At 44.0% G+C, this 26021-nt stretch overlaps 1 protein-coding gene across 4 annotated transcripts in view; it reads right to left on the bottom strand.

The window, feature by feature from the left end:
- Nucleotides 1-26021, bottom strand: part of LOC142582408 (atrial natriuretic peptide receptor 1-like) — an 87574-nt gene that overhangs the window by 49864 nt on the left and 11689 nt on the right. The window lies entirely within an intron of this gene.

Genomic DNA, 26021 nt, shown 5'->3' with positions numbered 1-26021 from the left:
CGATACACCGACGCGGCAAAGTACAAGAACAGAGCGGCCCACGCTATCAGCGTGATCAACGGCCAAGGACAAGAGGTAGCAGCGGCCTCGGTAAGCACTCCAGACATCGACTGCGCGGAAGAAACGGCGATAGCCCTGGCGGCGACTACGGGACAACGAGAGGAAGATCTAATCACAATTATCACCGACTCACAAACAGCATGTAGGAATTATCAAAAGGGCCGCATTTCCACAAGTCCTCAGCATCCTCGAAAAACGAGACAATTTTCCAGAAGTGTACATTGTCTGGGCCCCGGGACACGAGTCCCTGGCGGGTAATGTAGCGGCTAATGCCGCTGCCCGAGATCACATTCTCTGGGCTATCCCACCAGGTTCACGAGCACCGGTAGACCAACAAGATAGCGTCCCGAAAAGATACGCCGATATCCTGAGCCACTACAGACTGGGTAGAAGGATCTATCCACCCCCGCATCCCCAGCTAACAAGAGAAGAGGCGGTCATCTTCCGAAGACTACAGACCGGCACATTCCCGCACGGCACCCTGCTACACGCCATGTCCTACGAGCTATACTCACAAATGCGCCTTCTGCTCCACGCCCAATACCCTCTACCACATGGTATGGGAATGTCAAAAAAACCCATCGACACCGCCCATCACCGGACCAACCGTCGAGCAGTGGGAGGCACAGCTGACAAGCTCGACCCCTGAAGACCAGCATCACCTGGTGAGCAGGGCCAAGCTATCAGCTCAGGCCCACGGTATCCTGGACTAGGGACGCCGCCCACCTCGGACGATTTTACCGTCGGCCCATTTCAACTAATAAAGTTTATTCCTCCTCCGCCCTTTTATCTTCAGGTAGGTAGGAATGTAGTCGCTTCCGTGAGTTTCTATATCTGCGAACCAATGGACGCATCTAGTGAGGTATCGCGACACAAAAGCTAAGTCTAAACAACTGCTATACGTCCGGCCGCGTGAAACGTGGGACTGCCATAGTTTAGGCAGCAAAGGTCATGGTCGCAAGCAAAAAACACGAGGCTTCTTCCTTTGGAATTTACCTTGTTGCTTCCCCAAAGTGAATGATGTGCGTTGAAGTCGCCAACAGCAATCCATTGACCAGGAGTCGCGTCTATAATGTCACTCAGTCTCTGTCTATCGAAACGACTTGATTGAGCAAGGTAAACGCCCACAAGAGTAAACGCAAGTTTTTGTTTTTTCCCAGTCAAACAGACGTATTGATTACTGTCTTGAGGCCGTACTGGATGAACAACATAAGTCAGTTCGCACCGTTTGTAGATGATCACCTTGCTAACGTCATTACTAGTCAATGACACGTAAGGTTCATATCCTGAGAGCGGAATGGCTTTCTGTAGGTTCGGTTCACAGACAACAATAACGGGAAATCGATTGGTGAAAACGTGATGGCGGAAACCAGCAATACAGCGCTTCACTTCACGGGCATTCCATTGCATAATGGACACTTCCTTGACTTATCTGAAGAAGGGCTGAGGCGGTAGAGCCATTGTGCTTGCTATTCGAGGCTCTCCATAACCGGATGCAGACCGTCCAGCACTTGCAGGGTACCCCGAGCAGACGGAGTCTGCATGTCATTTATCATCACGGGAATGACTTTCATTAGAGACTTGATTATTTCGATTACTTGCTTGTCTTTAGCTTGCACTTGATCTGTGCCGTCATTGGTGCATCAGGAGTCCACCATCGATCTTTGTTCTGTTGTAGGATTTTATTCCGGAAGTGCAGGCCAGGCGTTTGCCGTGGACATATGCATTGCGTCACTAGACACCGTGTTGTGTGTGCGGCTGATCGCCTTGGGAGCACCAGCTGCAGGAAGTAGCGTTTCTTATGACGGTATCAGTATTTTTAGCAGACGATGATCGTCTGCGGCGGGCACGACGCCGTCGCACTTTGGCTGCGGCCTCTCTATGCGTCGAGCTGTCTCTCATCATTTGTTTCAGGACTTTCAGCTCTATCTTGTGCATTGGGAAGTCTTTCGACGATGATTCTTGGGGACCAGAGCAATTGGCACATTTGAAGTCAGTCACTTGGAAAGCAGAAGTGCGGTGCTGCTCTGAGAATTTTGGGCACACAGTCGAATTTTTGCATATACCGTTGGCATGGCCGATCTTCTAACAATCACGGCACTGAAGTGGTCTCGGAACGAAAAGTCGCACTGGATGACAAAAAAATCAAACTTTCACGTGTGACGGCAAGATTCTCCTCTTGAAAGTTATCTTCACACAATGTAATTTTCCTAGGCAACGAATTTCAGTAATAGTTACATCCGCTGTGGCTGGTTTAATCAAAATAGGCAGGTCCTTGTCGTTGATTGGCTCATCGACATCATAAACGATGCCTGATAAAGTATCGCGTTCCTGTGGTATTATGTTGCGAACATATATCGTCCCTAGCACTTGGATTGCGCACAATATATCCAGCGCCGCTCTGTTCTTGACATCGACTGCTAGGATATTCTTACGGTGTTAATTCTCACATGCGTAATCTCACTCGGATCAAGAGCCTCTAGTACGACAGATATGGCTTGCCTGCTTAGCCGATTCAGATCGTCCGTCGGCGTCTCGGGCAAGAATAGGATAGTATGAGCCGTGTCATTGTTCTTTGCCATCGCCGCCATCCTTGTTCAAGGCGAGGAAGCAGTGACGATTCTTTTCTTTCCTTTTTGCTTATGACTGTCAAGTAGTCACCGACATCCGACACATCTTCTGAAGCAGATTAGTACAGCTTGGTGCCCTCGCTGCCTGTGTCGCTCATGAGGTGGTTGCGCTTCCTCAGAGCGCCATGATGGTCGTTGACGTTGCTGCTTCTCCTCAGTACCTGGGTTCAGGCCAGCTTTGATGAGGGTACTAAGGACAATGTTATAGTGAATTTGACAAGGAAATTATCTTGTGGGTGAGGGTGACGGAGCCGTGCTTCTCCTAAACCCTGCTTCTATAGCAGGATTTTTTTCATTATCACCTCCTTCCCTCTTCATTTTGCGAGTTAAGCCCGTTTATCACCGCCAGAGAAAAGCATGCTCGCGATAGCACTGGCGTAGTGCATATAGTTGTGCGATCAGTATTTTCATCTCTCTTGCGTGCCTAGCTGGGGACTAAACAAACGCCGCAAATGTGCGTGTGCTAAGGAACATGGAGCAGCATGCTTCGAATGCCTGCATCTTTGAGTCTAGAGTGGAGACAACAACAAAGTGGCCGGATTGTGACTGAGTTCACAGAAGCTCTTAGTGTTTGCGTCTTGCGGTGCCCCTTATTCTGACCCCCTGCTATTTGTCCGTTCACGTCGAGCTTCCCTTCCTCAGCCACCGGAGTTCACCAGCGGGCTCGCGTAAACGAGCCCGGTGCACCAGTGAAGCTTCTATATGCGTTGAGAGCCCTTCCCCATTTTCGTCGGTTTTACAGAGTCAGCTTGCCTTCCGAAACTCTTGAGTGCGTATACACTAGCGAGTCGGGGTCGACCCGTGGAAACGGCCGAACTTGACGCCTGGCCTCTCGAAATAGTCGGCGTTTCCCCCGTCCTCCCCCTGGCGACCGAAGCCCCGCATACGCCGGCGTGCACAACTTCCGACCGGGGCTATGAACCACTGCTGCCTTCGCCGTTATAGAGTTGAAGCACCCGTTCGGGCTGGATGTTTTTTTCTCGGCAGAGGCAAGAGTGGCGCTCTCCAAAAATGCTAGCGAAACGAGCGGTAGAGTTCTCTTAACGCTTAGCAGCAGCGCAACTTCACAGTGTAGTGATCAAGTTTGAGTGTTTGCATTTATCACAATTTAGCCGCATTATAAACGAGCGATCCATGCAGATACGAGACTGCAGATTAAAAAAAATTAAGTTCTGGGTTCTTTTCGTGTCAGAACCACGATCTGATTATGGGACACGCTGTAGTGGGGACTGCGGATTAATTTCGATCACCTGGGTTCTTTTAACGCGCACCCAACGCACCGTACACGCGCGTTCTTGCATTTTGCACCCATCGAAATGCGGCTGCGGTGGCCGCATTTCGATCATGGGGTCATGTGGTCATGCGGGGTCATGGGGTCATACGATCATCGGATCACAAGGTCGCGAGATCAAATCCTGGCCACGGCTACCGCGGCCGGGATTTGATCCCGTGACCTCGTACTTAGCAGCGCAACGTCAAAGCTACTTAGCAACCACGGCGGGTAACCGCAGATTTCATAGAGCAGTGACGGTCCGCACAGGTGTCATCTACAACCCATTAGCTTGTTCTATCAACCATTCTTGCTTTTGCGTAAGTACATAGGAACAGCCGTGAAAAAATCAACACGAACTCGCTGTGGATCATTCAAGAATAAGAGAGAAATGTAGTCAACCCCACACAACTGTTAAAGAAAAAAAAACGAACCCCCCCCCCGCCCCCCCCCACCCCTTCATGCTTCTAAGCTTGGTTCCAGATATAACACATGATACGCAATTGACGTACCTATATTCGGAATAAAGCTGCGTATTATACGCGGAATTTCTTGGTACTTTATAGGCACCACCTGGCAAGCGAAATTGCAATGATTAGATTTGTTTCAATGTCGTTTTCTGGCCCCTATTTGTAAATGTGGTGTAATATAAAACATCACTTGGAAGGTAGTATTCTGTCGGGATTGAGCTTTTTGTATGCGGCCTGTGTTCATTTTCAGTAGGTTTCAAGAATTTTGTCATCACAAGATGGTTCAGGAGAAAGGATAAACTAATTATTCAAGCAGCTGGCCAGGTGCAAATGGTCATTGGAGCCAAGGAAAGCCGAAACGTATGTAATTTGTTTATTACTGTAAGCTGCTATCTGGCCGGGAAGTGCGCAGCATGATAAACAACGTCAGGAATAAACTAAAATCGTGGTTTTGGCGCGTAAAACCCCAGAATAGAAGTTCTAAAGCAATCATGCAACGAAAAAGTCGCACGCAGAAATCCAAGAGAAGAGGTTGCAAAGATGTTACCGTAAGGTTACGTGTAGTCGCACTCCGCACGTTCTACGAAAAGGCCTGCGTGTGTGCATTATTTAAACGACACTTCCAAACTGAGCTTACTCGCGGCCTCGCACACGGCACCCATTGTATGAGACAGAAGCCAACCAAGGCCCGTGTTTGCAAAAACGTTCCTACGCTGTCACCGCTCGTAAGAGCAGCTGTCAGCTTATGGAGGTGCCGGAAGTCTTATTAGCGAAGGCGGATGTTCCACGGCAATGATATAGCTTACTCACGAAAAGCTTTGTGAATTCGCCCCAAGTGAATATTATTTCAATGGTTTAACTCTTCTTGCGTGTTCGGCACACATGTAATTTGCGAGACCTGCTTTAACAGGGAAAGTGATTACCGTATATGTTTTCGCAGAAGCCGTCTTGAAAGAAAAAGAAAGCTGCTTTAAGGAGAGACACACTTTTTCTGAATGTAAATACTCAGGAAGGACAAAAAATATGTACGAAAGTAAGAATCATAGATTTAATACTACTGCAAGAAGTACCACGTTAGGATAGCGAGAGGACGCAACAGAAAGGAGGCAGAAAAAAACAATGATACTTCAGCTCACTGTATATGAAGAAACGGAGTCAGGAGATACGAGAAACGGGGACATGGGGAGGAAAAGGGCGGGTGTAGGGGAAACAGAGGCTTCTGAGAACGTTACCTTAGCAAAAAGCAAGCAAGACGGTTCACAGAAATGCAACACGAGCACAAACTGCAAAAGGGCAGTTTACGACAAGTTGGTATTAATAAGTAGATTTCAGGTGAGCGAAGCACTTGGCACCTTCAGTGGCAAGGTTGTCTTCTAGGTTCCCGAATTTTTCACCGTCGTGTCTCAGACATTCTGCTGACACGGTCGTTCTTCTGCGAATAGTCGTTCAGCAAAACAGCGCTTTTAACGCAAGAACTTTGATTCTTGCCAACTCGTGTTGAGAAATGGGTCCTTTCGAGGCGTACGCAAGCGCCCCCGGAGACCTTGGCGGGGAGCCCGCAGTTCTTCGAAGGAGCAGGAGCCAGTTACTGCAAACCTAATTGAGCAAACCGTTATGAATTGTAGACCTGAGGCGGCAAGCGCATAAAACGTATTTCCGTCTGATTATCCGCGTGATGACATTCAGTGTAAATTATTTTAACGTATGGCGGTCAGGGTAGCTAGATATAGTCTGGACAACAAAGCATGCAGAAAAAAAGTACGAATTAGATGCAAGGCTTGTCCAAAGATAGCCCGTAACAAGAGGAACCTTTAAGGCTAAACCGTATGAGCGCGATTTTGTGCGCGACAGCGACGAGCGACGGCTTCGAGCGACGGATCGGGCCGTCGCTTGAACAGATCGCTCGGTCGTGTCGCGCGATCGCTCGGTTCTGCAAATGTAAAATTCGCCGCTCGTCGCCCGGAAGTGCTATGAGCGACTAGCCAATAGCGCGAAGCCGGAACTGGATGTACATAACTCAAGTACTTCCGATTGCCGCACGGAACGAGCAAACGATTGAATTTTTATACGTGCAAGGATAAGAGCCTACTGGAAGACCTTCAAAATTTTTTTACGTTGCTTTCTACAGTAAATGACATCAACTTAAGTTAATAAAGCACGCACGCTAGTTTCGGCGCCTATATTGCTGCCCTTATACCGACAACACTGGGTGACGTCGCTTGAAGTCGTCGCTCGCATGGGGTTTATACTTACATGTAAAGAAGCTGGTTAAAAACCTGGCTCTCTTGAAGTAAGCGTATCGTTTTTGTGTTACATACGTGTATCTCTACAAGAATATATATATATATATATATATATATATATATATATATATATATATATATACTTGTCTGCTTAAGTGCATGAAACGGCGTTTTGTTAACAAATTAACTGAAACGCTAATGCATTTCTCCGCACAATTCGGGAAGTTATATCTCGAAACTGGTGTCATCTGGAAAATTTGATTCAAGTGAATCTGCCTTGCGAACTCCACGGTTATGATTTGTAAATTGCAATATGGGTCATAATGCAATTAGTTAAAAAGATAATTACTGCATTTTTATTGGTTAGTCCATTTTGCATCTCAGTTTTTTGTGCGAGTATTGTCCGTCGCTCCGAGTAGACCAGTTCATAAACTAGAACTGTGATATCTGCCACAGACAACCTTTAAAGATTTTTGAAAGTGTTCGCTGAAGCACCCTGCATATGTGTACGATATATGTGTGTTCCCACTGCCCTTGCAGAAAGTCTTAAATCTTTGTTTGTCTGGAATATGATTAAAGGTGGAATAGCGATGTTTTATGGGCATCTGAGGGTACTGAAGGTGTCAATTCAACAATATTTTTGTTGTCCCTGACTACGGCACTTCATTGAACAAAAATGACCAGTTGTGGCCTCAGCTCCTCATGAAGGAGCTATCATAGCTTGAATTTGGATTTTAATGTGCATACTAACTACCTTGGACAGCATTTAAGAGCCGAAGAAAAATAGCGTAAAGACTAAATTGCGACGTCGTAGATCACGAGTGAAAAACGATGATGGATGGACTTGACGGTGTTTGATATGTCTTTGGCGCCACGCTTTTTAATTTCTTCTACTTCGTGGTTATCGTCTTCAAATAAGAATTTCCTTTAGCTACCTCCTACCGCCCGATTCTTGGCCTATTCCTCTTAGTGGGTGCGAGCCATGACAGAGGATCATCATCATCATCATCATCATCATCATCATCATCATCTTTGGCGTCGAATGTCAAGACAAACTCACTCGGGAAGCCCCATTATAGCTTCATCTGAGCTTTTTCGACTAAATGAAAACGTTCAGCTGGAATCTACAGTCTTTTGTTAGACCAAACACTTTTACTTCATCCAGTGTCACAGGATATTGGATCTCTCGGTCTTGCGATTCAATCTTCTTTAATTATCATTGTAGTTGGCGCTAATTTTAACGCAAAAGCAATGTCAATGACGCTTATTTATTTATGATCAATCGCAACTATCTTTTGTGGATTAGAGCAAGGGTTATTCCAACAGAAATAAGAAAAACAAAATTCAAGTACACGAAAGACCTGATCATTACGAAACTCGCAGCGGTGACGCGGTACCTACAGTGCTCTGATGCGTAGCAGAAAGACGCTTGTTAAGTTACTTTCGTGATTAGCCGTGATTGGCAGTTACATATTGCATAGCATAGCTGCATTATGATTACAGTGGCTTTAAAAAACGCACATGCTTTAAAAACATCAAAGAGCCTCAGGTAGTAAAAAGAACTCTAGCGCCTCTCTCGAACCCCAGTTGTAGCATCTCGACATAAAGCGCCATCAATTAACATTCTTATATGTTGAGAAACCATTGATGCCTTCATGAAAAAGAATATTCCGGCAGAACGCATCTCACTATCACTATACATGTTAATGCGATCATCATTCAAGCATTGTAGCGAGTAGCGATACACCGTATTGCTAGAAACACCTTTATTCATAATCTATTCTGGGGGATGGCGGCTATATGAGCGCAGCAAAACAGGTGAGCTGCAAGCCAGAAAAAAGGCAGCAGGCTTGTGTGGCCTTGCAGAATCACAACGCACTTTCCAGCCAAGCTTTTGAGCAGTTGCAATAAAAGTATGAGTTGCCTGCAATTAAATCACAAACTTCAAAATGTTGCTCAAATATAATTTATGACTGGTCCGTTTGAAACCTGGGCCGCATATAACGCTATCCAACACTTCTTATAATCCTTCGTTGCACGAAGAAGATGTGGTTACCATTAGCAGGGTTCTTCAATAATAGTACTGAAGGAACCTGCTATTAGTTTTCTGTCAATGTGCGCCCAGAAAAAGCCAATGAATGTTTCTCTGGGCTTTCAAATATTTATTTCACGATATAAAGAATATCCACTACAGTGGACAACATCTGCACCAGCTCCACACAGTTTAGGTGCCAAAAGTTTTCGTTTGCTCCAAAAGGCGGAGTTCTTGCCACCACTCAGACAAACTTAAGCATGAATGCAAAGCGTTGAAAGTGGCGCACGTTATCTTGCGTTGTGGAATGCGTAAAAACAGTCAGTTCTGCCGGCAATGCTCAAGTATACCTTGCAGTGGCGTAGTCAGTAAATTGTTTCGTGGGGAGATGGGTTGGGGGTGGGGCACGCGCTTGACCGGGGTGGGAGCGGCTGGGCAGGGGAGTGCTTTCGGACATCACTTTATGCCACGTAGATACGCAGTAATTCGCGGTGGGGGGGGGGATGTATGGGTAGAAGAGGGGGTGCCCGGTGCCCCTCTCCCGTGCCCCCTTCTGGTTGCGTCTCTGATACCTTGAATTTTGCGCAATTATATGCCGCTTTGCACTTGCCAGCCGACATTTTACATCATTATGATGTGCATTATTTCTAACACGAAAAAATTATTCACATCATGACGCACGTCGGAGGCAAAACGCGGAGAGGCGGGGTGAGGGGGGGGGGGGTACGTCTGAGTGATGCGAGGGACGCGGTGCTTCACTGCAGAAACCCTGCACCGGAAGGCACTATCATTGCTACTGTGTGTGGGAAATTCGTGGTAGTCCACCGCACAGTGCTAGAAGGCACGTCCCCATCAGTGGCGACACAGCGTCTTCGGTGAACGAGTCTGACAGACTGGAACACGAACGCGCCCAGACATCTTTCGCCACCTGGCGTTCAAATTCTGGCACGCAGGGGAAATCGTACAATTAATGTGAATAATGTTCTTCAGAAAACATATTAAAACTAAAAAAAATCAGTACTTTTTTCTGTAGTTATTGACGGCGGCGAAAAATCGCGTCGAGTGTTCATGTAATGGATGTCGCAACAAAACGGCCGCAAGCGCCTCAGTGCGCTGGCTTGCCCGCGAGAAGTTCTTATTCGGCTTGCTGAAGGATACTGCGTCAACTAAAGCCGTTCTAAACGAGTGGCAGAAGTGTAGAGCCTTTACTGGAAACTACAAGGCTAAACTAGAAGCTGAGGGTGCTATGTCCTTTCTGACAAATTGAATGTTGCAATAAAGACAAAATTGTGCCCGTGCCATAATGGTTATAGCATCATCGGGCTGTTGTTCTAGGGAATGGCTGGTGTATTCTTGCCGTTGGACAATTTAACTTATGTTCATACCTGATACAATGAAGCCAAGGTAAGCATCGGAGAATTTAACTGTGGTTCAAATTGGAATGCACAAAATAATGAAGAAAAGGGAAATGAAAGTGCACGAAAAGATAACTTGTCGCGGGTGGACGCCGAACCCACAACCTCCGCATTACGCGTGCGTTGCAGTATAACAATTCGTCTACGGCGGCGGCTATCAATTCGTCCACTAAATTGCCTACTCTCCTAAGATCACGTGTTGCCTGACACTATCGGGCAAAAAAGGATGTTCCATATCCACCCACCTTGGCTATGAGTGGCGCTGGCTATGACTCCTAGGGCAAGATCTTAGTAAGCATAAATACCCAAGTTAGTGAGCGAATTGATAGCAGTAACCGTAGTACAATTGGTAGTGCAGCGCACGCGTAATACGGAGATTGTAGGTTCTTGCACCGGCAACAACTTATCCTTTCGTCTACTTTCATTTCCCTTTTCTTCATTATTTTCTATATTCCAATTTAGACCACACAATTAATTTCCCCGATCCTTTCCTTGACATAATAAAATCGAGCCTCTCAGTTCCCATACTTGAGCATCACCAGATGAAATGACTGTTTTTCCGCATTCCTCAACGCAATATAACGTGCGCCATTTCCTATACTTTCTATTCATCTTTAAGTTTGTCTGAGTGCTGGCAGGAACTCTGCCTTTTGGAGCAAACGAGAACTTTTGGCACCCAAACTGTATGGAGTTGGTGCAGATGCTGTCCACTGTAGTGGATATTCTGTATATCGTGAAATAAATATTTAAAAGCCCATAAAAATTTATTGGCTTTTTCTGGATGCACATTGACAGAAAACTAATAGCTGGTTCCTCCAATACTATTACTGAAGAACCCTGCTAGCGGTAACCACATGTTCTTCGTGCAAGAAAGGGTTAAGGTAGCGCTGATAGCGTTATATACGGCGAAGGTTCCGAATGGACTATATATATATATATATATATATATATATATATATATATATGTGTGCGTGTGTGTGTGTGTGTGTGTGTGTGTGTGTGTGTGTGTGTGTGTGTGTGTGTGTGTGTGTGTGTGTGTGTGTGTGTGTGTGTGTGTGTGTGTGTGCGTGTGTGTGCGTGCGTGCGTACCGTAACAGCGACCAGTGGTCCCAGGGACACCTTTCCGCCCACATTTTAGGCTGCACAATTTCCGGGATCGGCCCATGAAAGAGGCTAGAAAAACATACCAGATACGTAAAAGTGGCGGTACCTCGGTAACATTCGAAATTTCTGCCTCAAGAACCCATTTCCCGATGATTGCTGATGTTTTGATTACAATTCATGCAATAGAGCGACACACCATATTGCTGAAGACAATTTTATTTATAGCCCGTAGATTTGGCAAACAGGCTAAGAATGCTAATCGCATTAATACAGTCGCGCACCACAACCCACACCATTCACGTCTTCGTACTCCACAAAAAAAGCTTCACTAAGCGCAGCCCTCCTACCGCAGTCAGTTTTGTCCAGCTGGTACATTTTGAGTTCCACTTATCTGGCTTCGAATGAACGACGGCGTGATTGCATGAACCTTGATTCCTGGCGTCAAAGGTTTCTTTTCATTGTCAGCTAGAAGAGCGCGCATTCTCACTGTAAGCAATATGACATGCACATGACGAGTGTGCTCCTAGCAAGTCGATAGAGGTTATAAAGATATAAATATATCGGCCACAAAGTGGAGGTAGTAGGGTAAGAATGATATCGCATTTATATGTAAAGCATTTAATGGAACGCATGTAGTGAAAGCCATCGAATTTATGTCTCTTCCAACAAACTAGTGTTTTAAGCAAAATGTAATTGCTACCTAGGGCAGCCTTTTTCATATATGTACCGTATGACTTGCGTGCAATAAAGCTCTGATAAAGATTATATCTATTCGAGGCCTAGAGAGAGAGAGAGGTGAAGGGGAAAGGCAGGGAGGTTAACCAGCAGAAGGATTGGCTGGAATTTACTCTTACGAACACTTGTTGTGTAGAGATAGCTTTGTGTAAATATGGTCCCAGCTTCGCCTTTGTTTTATAGGAGGCGCATGGGTGGCGTGACGTCATAACGCAGAAGGCCGACGCGTTGGAGGCTAACATCCGAACTTTTTGACGCTCACGGCGTCCTTTGATGTAGTCTGCTAATCGTGTCGCGATGCAAAATGGCAGCATGGGAGACAGCCAGACGAGCCTAGGCGAATATTAGTCCCCGGTTTGCTACCCTATACTTGGTTGGGAGATAGGTGTTAGAAAGAAGACAGAGAGGAAAGGGGGAAAAAATGCACACACAGACACACCCATAAGGGTGTTCCAAGTGTTACATACTGGTTAGAGCTTAGATATAACATATGAACTTGCCGTTTGAAATAATAAACCCCTCAAGTGAATATGGTGCTACTAGGTCCGCCCTCTGTAAAAAGCGCATCTGAACAAACCGCGCTGTCGTGCGGCAATTTATTGTAAATTGTAGAAATAGTCCGTGTGTGTGATAGACATTTGTGTTTCATTTTTATTGCCTGAGTCTCAACGCAAATTTGAAATTACTGTTTATCGTTTATAATACTTGAAGTGCATACTTCTCTTTTTCTCTGCACTTTCCGGAATTTACCAGTTCAGATACCTGCGTAGCTTAAGAATATTACTGGCGCACAGTTAGGTTCCTTATAATATCATAGGACGAATATATTTTCGTTATACGGAGAGGGAGATATTGAAAGCACAATCGCAAATCACGGTATTCCTATTGTAATGTGCCTTATACATTCATTCATCAATCACTGTGGTAAAATTGAAAGTTTTGCTAAGAAATGTATCGCTGGCCAGTCTACAACGTTAAGCTATTTAAGAAGTGCAAGGAATACTGAGATTAAATGCACAGCTATTATAGGTGTAAATGGATTCGCTAGCATGCGCAGTGCGGTCATTTGTATGCATATGAAAGAACCATAAACAAGGAGCTTCACGGTGTATTTTGAGCTGTCCCAAGACTAAACACAAATATGTACAAAACGAAAGCTTATTTGTCTTTCTATAAGAACTGTCACGTATTTGCACAGTTAACGTAGGAAATATATTTAGCTTTAGTTTGTAATATATTTAAAGTGTCCCATGAGCATCATAGTTGACTATTTGTTTTAGGAAAGGTGCTTTCATAGAAAAATATAATAAAATTATCTTTGTTCCTGGGCAAACAAATGACACGACGGTTGCGACAGTTGTTTTGTACATTGGAACTGAAGAAAAGTTTTGAGAAACTTTCTTCTGAGTCCTTAGGCTTTAACAACACGAGTCTTCGATGCCGGTCTCCACCTTAGGGAACTCTAATTCATTTTAGGAAACGGAAAGCGCTGGAACCCGGCTAGAGTAAGGGTTATAATTTCTTGCGTCAATGAAGCGGTAGGAGTGTTTTTTTCTGTAAGCGTTAGCAAATGTTTGTCGTAATTCTGTTAAATTTCGTTTGTTCTTAGGTGCGCCGCCTTGCCATGGGCGTGCTCTGCTTGTTTTGTTATTTATGTTTGCAGAACATGGTCATTACATAGCCAGAGGGGTTCGCGCGTAGAAAGAAATAGAAATCATTTGTCTGTTCATCTTGAATCAATTTTTGATGTTCTTAATTTACGCTACGCTGACCAAAAGTTTCGGGGCTGGGTTTACACACCGTTTCGACAGCGCCCAATGACAAAGTGAGAATTTGTCAAAACTCCTTTGGGATTTCAACTTCAGTTCTGCTTTAATATTGGCTTAATCGTCCTCGGGACAAATTCACAAATATTTCGTCTCTCTCGCTCATCAGAGCTGTTTGTCACTGGCGGATGTCTTATTCGCTAATGATATGTGCTTTATCATTGCTTGATATATATAATGATTCACAAATTCATTCGTATTGTTATATGATTGATAAATTTATTTATAAATAACACTCGAAGTGTTGACTATTTTTTATTTGATTCTGCCTGGAAACCTCAAATGAGGCGAACGGCTTTATTTAATACGTTAAAAATGAATGACCAAATTTGATTGAATCGTTGATGGCAGCGATCCCTCAACTGCGCATTTTTCATTCAAGAAGAGCAAAAATTAATCTTCATTTCTTATTTTTTCCTTTAAACGCGTTTTCTATTTTGTTTTTCTTTTACTGTAAGGGAGGGAAAGGAGTTCGACCATTCCATTAACGATGAGAGCCTTGAAGAGCGCCGCAGTCGCAAGGGGCCGGCCGCATTGACCTTGTTAAAAAATGAAGCCGAACGGTGTCCGTCAACAGGGTACGGACATTCAGACAGCGTGCATTACAGAGTAGAAAAGCCGGGAAACAAAAAGATACTGGTGCAAAGGCCGCGGCCTTTCTATAGAGTGCGCTGTTGACAAAGGACCTGCGCTTCAACGCTGCTGGTTCTACTGCTGCATCGCTTGCATCTGCGCGAGCGAGCTGTGTGCGTGTCTACAGAGATAGCAGCGTGCGCATTTATTTGTGCCGATGCATTATCTATCACCGCCAGGCACACCCTTCTGGAGGCGGTTCACGGGGACGCTAAATATTTCACCGGGAGCGCCGAAGCGTTGCTCATTTGGCCGTGTGCCGCTGTGAGCGGACAAATTCGAGAGACAGCTGGCGTCTTTTGTGTCAGGAAAAGGCAGGCTCCAGTTGTGTCAGCAGAGCATGCCGAAACAGTGCTACCACGATTATAAATTCCAGAAGCTTGGCGTTCAATGGTTCTGGCTGTTGCTGAGTCTGATCCAAGTTACACTATATTACTCTATGAAACACTTGTCCAGATCAAGGGTACCGTCTTCCTCTGGTTACTTGCTGGTTTTGCCTTGTCAGTTTAGCAGACAGATGGTACGGAAGCATGAGCCGAAGGCTGCCAGTTGGCTGCGTTTGCTTCTGTGGCATTCTCTTGGACTAGTGCCCCGGTAGTCAAATGAATATTCACCAGCAATCATAAAGATATGGTATGAGATTCTTAAATCTTAAATCTATGAGATTCCAGAAAACTGTGGTCAATGCGGTAAATTTTCCTTAAGAGCAGTTATTGAAAATTCTAGTTCCAAGAACGTCATACCCATTGAAGTGCTCGAAAACACATTTATAGAATATGATAACAGTCTGAAAAGATAGGCGTTGGCTGTGGTCGTTAGCTATCACAGTGCCTTGCTTTTGTATTAGGCAGTCATAATGATACGATTTGGAATGCCTTCCACGTTTCTAATTGCAGATACACTGTTCAAAACCGTCATCCATTCTCATCTACATAGGAAGAACATAAGAAGACTTTCGAAGCGTAGGATCCATTTCTTGCTACCTGGGAAATACCGAGAGCATTGATGAAAGAACTAGAAAACTTTGAATGCAAGGCGAAAAACTGAAATATGCAAGTGCGTTGTCAGCTGGCAGAGCTGACTGGATTGTTAGGGGGCGCTATTGGATAGCTCCGATTTACTGTTCACTGTAGCTGAGAGAATTGATAGAACGGTGCAAATGCGAGCATGAACTGCTTGGTTTAATGTAGTCGCTACACTATAGTAACTACGTCTTATCTCGGGCTTCGTTCGCCGGTCTAGCACTAGTGAGCTAAGAAATATTCACTGTGCACCAAGTGTTGAATACATCTATCGCATCCTGCAGTGTTCACCTGCGCAAAACAGTGAAGGTCTTGCTAGTGTGATGTCGTCGTTTTTATTGACTGCCACAGGGCTCGTATCCCGTATGCCCACCGGTGTCTTTGCATTAATCTGGAGAGGGCATATACCGCCCATCTTTGGCGTCGGCTCGAGAGAGGCGAAGGGGACGTTCCTCGTGAAAGCTCGTGGGACGAAGTGTCGACATCCTAAATTAATGGGGTCGAACTTTTCCAGGTCTCTTGGCAGCCGTTACCTGCTGTTGACTGCCATCAGGGAAAACGAGAGGGTGCTCTGTTTTGACCTTCACAAGTGGCCGGGGGCGAAGAGCAGAGACAGCATCGTCGCACTGATCTGTTGAGTCATTACTGGAACGGTTTGTTTGGGACATTTGCCGTGGACACATTGAAATATAGGTTAAGCGCCAGAACTGTCGCGGCTGTGGTAGCTTTCATATTGCTGAAGACATTGCTTTCTTCGCAGTACTGTCGTGGATTCGTGTGTGAGCATAATAGTATTAGTGACTTCTCACAGCGTTAGCACCGTAACGTTGAACTTCGGAGTTTTCAAGCAATCGGGCAAACCTGTTACGGCCTTCTTTCCCTTCATACTTCCAAGGAGCTTGCATCTGCGGCAAAGTATGAAGTAGTGCCTTTCTTCGTACCATTCCCAGAAATAATCTGATTTTGTTTAATCTCCCTGCGAGAATGATCAGGTACTTCACAAACTACACAATTATAGCTCCTCAAACTATCCTGTACGAATTCTCACGTGAACTTAATTCGGCTGTCTGTCGGAGTGGATTCATTTATTTCATGTATAGCAACCTATTACAAGGTAGTGTTTTATCGTCTCTTTTCATCGTGCTGACATCTTTCCAGGCAAAAGAGAACTCACACTTGCATCTCCGACGTCAGTGCCGCCCACATTAAGGGAACGTACTTCGTTAGCACTTGGTCCTACTTATCTTCAACAATTCATATACTTTACGAAATGAATGACTTTCTGAAAGAGAAAAGCATTTTATTTTGCAGAGAATGACCTAACTGGGTATGGGTGGGTGGTCTAGGCGATGGGAGAAACGAGATTGCAATGCCCATCCGACAAGAAAAGGTCTCCTAATCTTTTGTTCAATAAAGTGCTGCTATGGCGCTTTAAACGGTTATTACTCACAATATTAGTCTCAATTTTACATGCAGAATATAAGATGCGCCTTGAAAACTGCTTTCGCCCCCGAAAAACGAAACCGAAGAGAGAAGACAGGACAAAGCGCTACCCACAACCGAAATATTTTTTGAAAGGAAACATGTATATGGACGCGGAAGCAAGAAAGCGGGGAGGGCGGCGGGCGGAGGTTAAACTGAGCATGCGTGTCAAGGAACAAAGGTTAAAGCATTCATAGGCAAAACTAAAAAATTAAAGTTGGTTTAAGTATCAACAATATCTAATTCCTTATCACGCAGCAATACAGAAGGGTTGCTTACGGCCTGAATGCTTTGCCTCTGAATACTTTAACCATTGTTCCCTGAGACGCATGCGCGGTTTAATCCCCCTTTCTTTTTCTTCTGCGTGTGTATGCAAGGTGTTCTACTTAGCTCTAGACAAACACTAAAAATATGTAAATGCCACGTATCTGGACAGAACCAAGGTAATGTTGTCTGTTGTCACTTGGAGATAGAGAAATTATTTTTCACATTCCACCTAATTACATATTTGGTCTTAATCAAATATTGAACTACTCAAATATTTTAATTAGATGAAAAGTGTCAATGACAAAATTATAGAGCAACATGAAAAACTCCTGATACAGTTTTCTGTTGCTCAATACGTGCTACGCAGAAGTGTTTTTCGGAACGTGAAAGAAGCCCATAAATACGCGCAATATTGCTACACGACTGCCCGCTCGAGGCACTTTGCGTGTATTTGCAGGCTTCTTTCAGGCTCGGAAAAACAATTTTGTGTAGCACGTATCGAGCAACAGAAAGGTGTAACGGGAGTTTTTTCATGTTGCTCTACAATTTTCTAATTGACACTCTTAATCTAATTAGAATATATGAGAAGTTGATTAATTAATTAGGACTAATGAAATTAGGCGGAATATAAATATAATCTGAGTATCTCCAAGCGGCGGTAATCGACATTACTTTAGTTCTGTCCAGCTACGTGCCATCTGCATATTTTTAACGTTTGGATAAAGTTACGTGGGTCATCTTGTATATGCTTCCTTTGAATAAAATATTTCAATTGCCACTAGTGCTTTTGTCCTGTCTTCTCTCTTCATTTTCATCTTTCGTGCGCTAAAACAGTTTTCAATATGCAAGCAAACCAACTAGCCCAGTTGTTCATTCTTCTATAAAATATAAGATACTGTGACTGCTGGAGTTTGAATGGGGTACGGGTATTTTCCCTAGGGGCGATAAGGACCACTTCGCGTGTGTGATTTTACGTATAATGATGAATGCAACTCGCTCGCGTGCTACCCAGACAACGTCTGCCTACATTGTATCATTTCCCTGGACCAAGACCTTCCTGCCCGGATCTACTTTACAACCTGTAATTGCTATTCAAAAACGGGAGCCGAAAACGCCTATCCTTTATGTACGTGCCCCGTTCTATAACGGCCATCTCACTACCCACGTTGCTGGTAATGCCTATAAGGGTACCGTTCATGTGTTATGAACGAATTATAAAGGCTATCTGAAACACTGAAATATTAACACGCCTCAAGCAGAAGAGCATTATCTAGTAAGTATCGCAACCACATAATTTGATGCTCATCGGAAAGAAATGAGTAAAAATAAGGTAGCGAGCGAACCGCCTCGCTGAAAGCCACCCGTGATGTTTTAACATTAAAAGTGATTATCAAAATTTGTGCACGCAATGTTCTGCGCTTTGTGTTGTACGCACAAATATGGCTGCCGCTTATTTTGTCCTTTTCTTTTGACGAAGCAGGTTTCGAACGTGCAAGTGTTGTTAGGCGTAAATGTTGTAATATAACTTGATATCTACAGACTACGACCTTAAGCCAGCCGACGACCTTAGGCAGCCGCATTAAAAAACTGTTATCCACCCGAAGCCATCTTGTTTAAGCAGAACGGGGTTCTTTAGTATGCACAGCTGTGTCAGCTCGTGTCGAGGCTGTTAGAAGCGCACGACGCTCGTTTATCCGCTCATTTCATCCATTCTTTATTTAAACCTAGTTATTAATACTTCGAGCACGTGCCCTTCGGCTTCCTGCACCTTTTCAGAGTGGCGCACGTTCACAAGCTTGCTTTTGACTGTTGCCGACGCATCGGTAGCCGCTAATGCAGTGCAAGAAAACGAAGTATAGTCGCAAATATGTAGCAAACAAAATATTCAGGCTGAAATAGCGCTTGACTAAATTTCAGAGGAAGAATCTTGATTGGCGAATGGGTGGCTTAATTACCAAAAAGTATCGTTAAAGTTATAACCCGATGTGTCGGGCTGAACTACTTGTGCAAAACCACGCGAAGAACTTTACTCAGTCTCCGTCTCATTAGTGCACGGTGTGTATTGTTACGTTGCTTCGAAGGCTCCGGGCCATTTAAGGTTAAGAGAAAGCTTGCCTTGGTTTGAGAGAGATAACGATTTTTAGGTGCAGAAAGAAGGGGAAAAAAGAAAAGAAAGAAAAATACGAAAAAGAAATGAATAAAGAAGGAGCGAACAGAAAAACTATGAGGACAAAAAAAATTGCGAGGTGGAGTGGAGGATACTAATAACTTTAAGCACATAACCGGAAGAGGACGGTGAAAGAAGACGGGAGACACACAAGCGGTATGTGCTTTCACCGTCCTCGTCTGGTTGAGCGCTTAAAGTTTTTTTTGTAATGTAATAACAACACGTCCAAAGAGCCACATTAGTGAGCGTTTACTACGTTCACATCAACTATTATAATCGGCATAATCGCCGTTATGTTAAGCCTAAGTAGTTCACCGCAGCGGAAAGGCCTCTAACTAAAACTGAATCTATGACTGTATATAAATAATTTAGCTTTGTTTAATGATTTCTCATAGACCTGTGATTGCCTCATGTCACTGCCTCCACTAATGTAGTACGTGTCTAAGAATATTAGTGTGTTTTAATAAAAAGGAACGCTTGTTTTGCGCCGACCAAGTTTACTACGTGAAAACTGTAAGGTAAAGAGCCTTAAAGATAAAGACCGTAGAGACGTATACACGCGCAGGACCGTTTCCGAAATATGTGAACGTGAATTTCTTAATAGAAAAAGTATCTCGAGGCTAGCGCCCTGTGACTGATTTTGCTGCCCTTTCCTCGTTACTTTGCTGTCTTTGTCTGTGTACACCCTTCTGCGATTAGTGCCCGATCTGCATGTTTCTTAAAATTATTTTTTCCTCTTCCTACGTGTATGTTCTTGCTTTACTTACGTCTTTGTGACCTGTCATCGACCTGTCTGTCTCTCTATTCTTTACTTACTTTTTCCTTATCTTCAACTTTCTTTTCTATCCCCTCCTCCCTAAAGTGTAGACAGGCTTTGTGTTCCTCTCGGTGGCAGCTGCCAGCCTGCTTCTTCACTATTTGCCTCTCTGTGTGTGTATGTGGGTTTTCATATCTAATAATAATAATAGTTGTTATCCATACTGTTTTCTTTATAACCAAGGGCAATCTGTTCTGAGCTTTGAACACGCTGCCAAACACCGATTCCATTCACTTTAACACTAAGTAAAACATAATCTATTCGTGTTCAATGTCGACGCTGCTGTGTCCTAAAGTTACGACTATGTTTACTTACTGCTATATACAGTATATTGTTTCATTCAGTAGCTTTGTAATTGCGTTTAGTGTGCTGTTAATCGTAGGAATGCATCACTAACTTTGCAAGCTGGACCACTCATTACGCTCAATCACTCGCTGTGCGTCGATGAACTTCCTTTTTTTTCTGTATGTATTGGATACATGCAAACTAAAAAAAAAAGTTGGGTTGTCTAGTATCGATGTTTCTTCTCTGCTTCTTCTTTCTCCTTTTTTTCAGATATAGCAACTTCTTGCTAATAGCTCAGCGTTCAAGTCTCTCTAGTTTTCTTCAGTTCACCTGGTATGTTTTTTTTCTGCTAGTTGAGAGGGACTGCATAAACAGCCCGAAAACAAGACATCCACAAAAACAAAACAAAAAGATTAACGATGACTTTGGGGAAAAATACGCGAGTGGAAACAGCTAGGAATGTTGTGCACGCAGTCGCCATTCCACACGAGCGGGCCACAAATATAGAAAATGACACTGCAAGAATATATTGCATTTTGGCTGCCGGTTCCATTCTTCCTTGTATCTTTTTTTCTGAGGCACAGAGGAGTAGGTGGATAGACGGCTAGCAGATTATCTCAATCAGGAAAAAAACTTAGCGGCGATTTCGGTTCTTTGTTCCTTCACTAAAAAACTATCCATAGGCTGTTCAGGGCAAAAAAAGAAATGCTATTTTCTCTTAAAGCTTGTGTTTTAAAGCTTCTTAAAGCGTCCTTTTGAAACGTCTTAAAGCTTTTTAAACTTATGTTTTTAGCAAGCTTATGGAATAGCAGATAAAATATTTCATTGATAAAACGGAAAGCATGTATCATGTCCAACGCTTTTAAGAGGGCAAGAAAAGAGCATTTAACTCTGTCGCTTTTATTTGCCTTATCTCGCATTTCAGACTAATCTCCCTATCAATATGCAGACATCTTTCTCCGTTTTCTTCTCCCTTTGATTGCACCTGCACAGCTGGTTTCACTATTTTCTACGCTTGACAATTATCCAAGAGGGATGCAGAAAAATTGTTAACGGCGTGCGGAACAGAACTTGCGTCCATGATCACCTCTTTGCAGCTGCCGCGGTAGGAAACACTGCTACCTGTAACTTAGGTTTTCAAGCTCTCGAAAAAATCGTGGTTCAGATTGATGTTGCCTGGGCGGTGCTTCAATTAAGCGTTAAATTCATGCTGTTATCTACGAACAGTCGAGGATGATAAAGCTCTTCGAATACGTAAAAAACTGATTTATGACAAAGACGGATGCTATTACGGCGACAGGAGCACTTTGGCAATCTCCGCGAACTGTGATGACTACTTCCGGGTATACGCGGTAAATTCTTGTTTCAATCATGCATGCAGATCATAGATATTCCCGACGCTGTATTCTTCTCCTTTGCCCGCGGAAATGAAACGCGAAGATTGATGATTGCCGCGTGAGGCTGCAGGTGTATATATAGAGTAGCAAATATAGAGTAGTATATATGGAGTAGTACATATAGCGTAGTACAGAGTAGCATATATAGCAAATATAGAGTAGCACGTGCTGCGGTGTTTCGCGCAGACTATACCTGCATTATATGCTCCTATGAACATCTCTGCATGTGATGTCTGCGGCTGCGAGGAGAACATTGACCACCTATTGTGCCAGTGTCCTCAGTTTGAAGCACAAAGACGATCTATGACCAACGCATTCAGGAAACTAGACGATCGTCTGCTGAGTGAACAGACAATATTAGAACTTCGTCCCCACCAATCATCGGCTCAGAAAGCACTAAAGGCACTTTTGTGTTTTCTGAGGACGTCTGGCTTCTGCGAGCGCATTTGACTCTGTAGTGCTGTTCGTCCACGTGTATATACCCCCTCTCTCTCTTTCTCTCCCGTCTTTCTATTCCCTTTCTCCCTGCCCCCAGCGAAGGGTTGCCAACCGGACTCTCGACTGGTTAATATCCCTGCCTTCCTTTTCTCTCTCACTCACTCCCTTTGTTTGAGGAGTGCTGGAGTCACCGTGGGCAGGCTTCTATTCGCGCTAACAGAATGAGTAGTAAGCTTCAAGTTTTTATTTGCGGGCTTTCATGATGAAGATGGGAATCATCTAAGGTAAATGTCATTCGCACCGCTTCCTTAACTTCACCGCACAAGCTAAGAAAAGAAAATTTAGAGGCGCAAGTACTTGTCTATACGATTGAATTCTTCTTTATACACTATTGTGCTATGCAGTTGTTTATACACAACGCAAGAAATAAGCAGTTCTACCTGGCTGGTTTGTTGAACTGAACGTGGAGTACGAATCCCCGCGCAAATAGCCTCTTTTGATTACGATCGATCCACGCAAAGGAAGTTAGCACCAAACGAGTATTGTCAACTGATGTGTTTATTGAAATCATATTCCTGTTCATATCTTGGTATTATTTTTTTACCTCTTCGTGGTCGATTCCTAAGAGTCTGTTGCGCCACGTCATTGAACAGCAATAACAACAATAACAGTGGTTTATGAAAAAACAGACTTCGGAACGAAATTTCGATGTTTAGTTTTGTCGGTCATTCAAAACAGTTTAAAGAAAGCACACAAGGCTTCTGAGCAAATCATGGAGCGTTGATGAAGCGATAGCTTCCTATTTTGCAACATTACCTTCTTGTGTTAAAGGTAAACGGTGTAGTTTGGTAAGATAATTACAGACCATAGACATGCTATATTATTTCGTCACAATAAACATTTTATTATTTGTGTGCCATTTCTTGCGGGGGCCGTTTTATTGCTCAGTTTCTTCCAGCGCCCTTCATCTCTTCCTTCTTTAATAACTTGGCGTTAACGCCTGGAGTTTGCTAAAAGAGAGAAAGAAAAATGTCGCGAGCAGCGAAGTGCAAATTACTCATAGCGTATTAATCTTCACTCCCAACATGCGGGTCATTCCACGCCACATCAACCAGCGTTATTCCGACTGTAACAGATATAGCTGAAAAATTTTCATATGGTTTTCGAAATTAAACAATCATTTCCCGCGTTTATTTTTCTTGCCAAAATATTTTTTCTAGAATTTTCGCGAAAATTTACTGTTCTTGCTCAGCTGAGCTGGAAGGCACGAATCAAGTTTCTTTTTCAAGGGTATGTTGTATGGTCCAGACATTCATGGGGTGAATGGCAAGACATTGAAGTGGTGTAACTGCCAAAATAGCCAATTTTTTCATTGAAATACTTGACTTGCACCGGCGAAGCGACTAAAATTGAAAAGCTAGATTTCATGGGTGCGATAGGGCAAAGCCGTTCTAAACTTTTCTATTCCAATTTTACAATCAGCCCTCCACAACTTGCCAAAAAAAAAAAAAAAGAAAAAAAAATTCGGGCGCCCCCACTTCGCCTGTCTGTCACGCGATGTCACGAAAATCGCGATAGCTCCCTATATCATACGACGTGTACACGCCGATGATGTATTAATAGGCCGAATAAAAGAAAAAACAAATATTTCTGATTCAGCGACCTTTCACCATTAGCCCTCTGCTATTTCGTCAGAATTTTTGGGTTCCGCATACTTCGCGTGGCTGTCACGCGACGTCACGAAATCGCGAAAACTCACCGCATCAAAGTGGCGTGTACGGATGCTATAATATGTCTAACAAAACTGTTTTTTTTTCTGAATAGCAGGAGGCTGTCCTGTTCCGAAAGGAATAGAACATGGCTGCCCGCCGATCGCTCAGGCACTGACTATTCGCACCTGCCAGAGAGCATATATTTATTTGCATATAATAAGCTATTTGCATGGCAGTGTAATGTTATCGAGCCCTTTCGGCACGCATGCGGCATCACTCTATGAACTCTTTGCTGTGGATCCATTTTAACGGCATTCCTAACCTTTCGTTGCACGCCGCCGCAATTTGCGACCTGCCACCGCAAGCTGGCTCAGCCCCATCCAAACCCTCTCCACTTAAACGTGCTCCTCGCCTCTTTTCAGTCAATCAGATAAGAAAACCTGCTCAATGTAGACAATTTTATTCGTTTGGAAAGCAAGCAAAAGTGACCTCCTATACACGAGGAGGGCGTTTTATTGGGATTTTCAGAGAACGCCGCTCGATGCTTGCGTCGGCGGTTTTGCAAATTTGACATAAGGAGATTGGACTAAAAGCAGATAGGAATAGTTTTATGTTATAGGGCACCTTTTCTCGGAACGTAAGAAATTCCAGAAGGCACACATTAAAATCAGGATGATAGCTTGGTTGACATAGCAAATCCGAAAGGTGTTTGAAGTTTTGAAGCTTCGGCAGATCGCACGAGGAAAAAAAGAACTGCAAAGATAATGTTTTTTTTTTTGCGAAAAGTTCGTGTTCCAGGACAAAACAGTTGCTTTGGTGGTCGTCCTAAAGAATTTCTGTAATGCATCAATATGTAGCCACACGTGACTGATATATGCATGTGAGACGTTAGAAGAAGGTATTTTTTTAAAGGATTTGGCGTGGAATGGGACCCAGCTAATTGTACCCTTCATCTTCACGCTATGAAACGCGCAAATTTAGGCCGAACACAAGTTCCGTTTCTGCCGTGTCGACTTCGTGTTAAAATGGTGCAGTTTTGGGTCTTTCAGAGTTCATGCCACATACAACTCGAAATGAATAACGTCGTGACACTGCACTCCCGAGTAATTGCGCTGATCGGGTATTCTGCTTTAAGGTTCCCCTCTCGTGTTTCATTCCATGAGTACAGTACATTCAATGCTTAAAAAAATGAAAGAAAACTACGCGTGGTCGTTATGGACACGAGTGACGGCTATCACAATGTTCTCAGTTGCAGGCTGCAGTATAGGCCCGCGTCTTGCTCAAAGAAAATGTTTGCGTTACTGTAAAGCTCAAAATACCTGCGTCGTATACTGTCGCGCGCGTTCGGGTTGAGATTATACAACGGGCGCGCTGTCCTGCTTCTGACGGCGGTTAAATATAGAGCTGACAACCGGTGTGGTAGAGGGGAGCGCTAGTCAGAATTTCCCCTTGCGGCGGTGTGCGGAGGAAATGCGTGTTCTAGGAACGAGGACAACGACAACACGTAGAAAAAGAGGAAAACAAGCAGCTGAAACCAACAAAAGAACACGCCAAGGTTACCGCATATGACGGCACGGGCACTATTTGAAAGGCGGCAAAGTTCGTAACTGTGTGGAGAAAGAAAAAGTTATGGCTCTAAAAGTACCAAAATTACTTATGACCGTTCTTTCTTGCCATATTTCTTCTTTTTCTCGAATGATCTTCGGCCTTGTTTTACTCACACAAGTTATAAGAAGGCCTTGCCAACTATTGTTCTATAAGATATCGTTTTTCGATGTCAGATGGGCAGCTGATCCTAAATTTCGGCCTTGAGTGTGCATGAATATCGGCTAATAAAGGCACGCTTTTTGCGTTAATAAGTACATCTGAGTACTTGTACGTAGTCAACCCCAGTAGTGTCAAGTAGACGCTCTGATTCGCAGCATGGCAGCTGAGTAGCGTAACATTAAGGTAACGATCCTGCCTCCAATACACTGCACTCACTCGGTTACGTAGTATAGGTCAAAAGCAAGGCGT

Source organism: Dermacentor variabilis, chromosome 5 (assembly GCF_050947875.1).
Source record: "Dermacentor variabilis isolate Ectoservices chromosome 5, ASM5094787v1, whole genome shotgun sequence".
Taxonomy (NCBI): Eukaryota; Metazoa; Arthropoda; class Arachnida; order Ixodida; family Ixodidae; genus Dermacentor; species Dermacentor variabilis.
The sequence above is the reverse complement of the archived record's forward strand: the minus strand, read 5'-3'. Positions and strand labels throughout refer to the sequence as shown.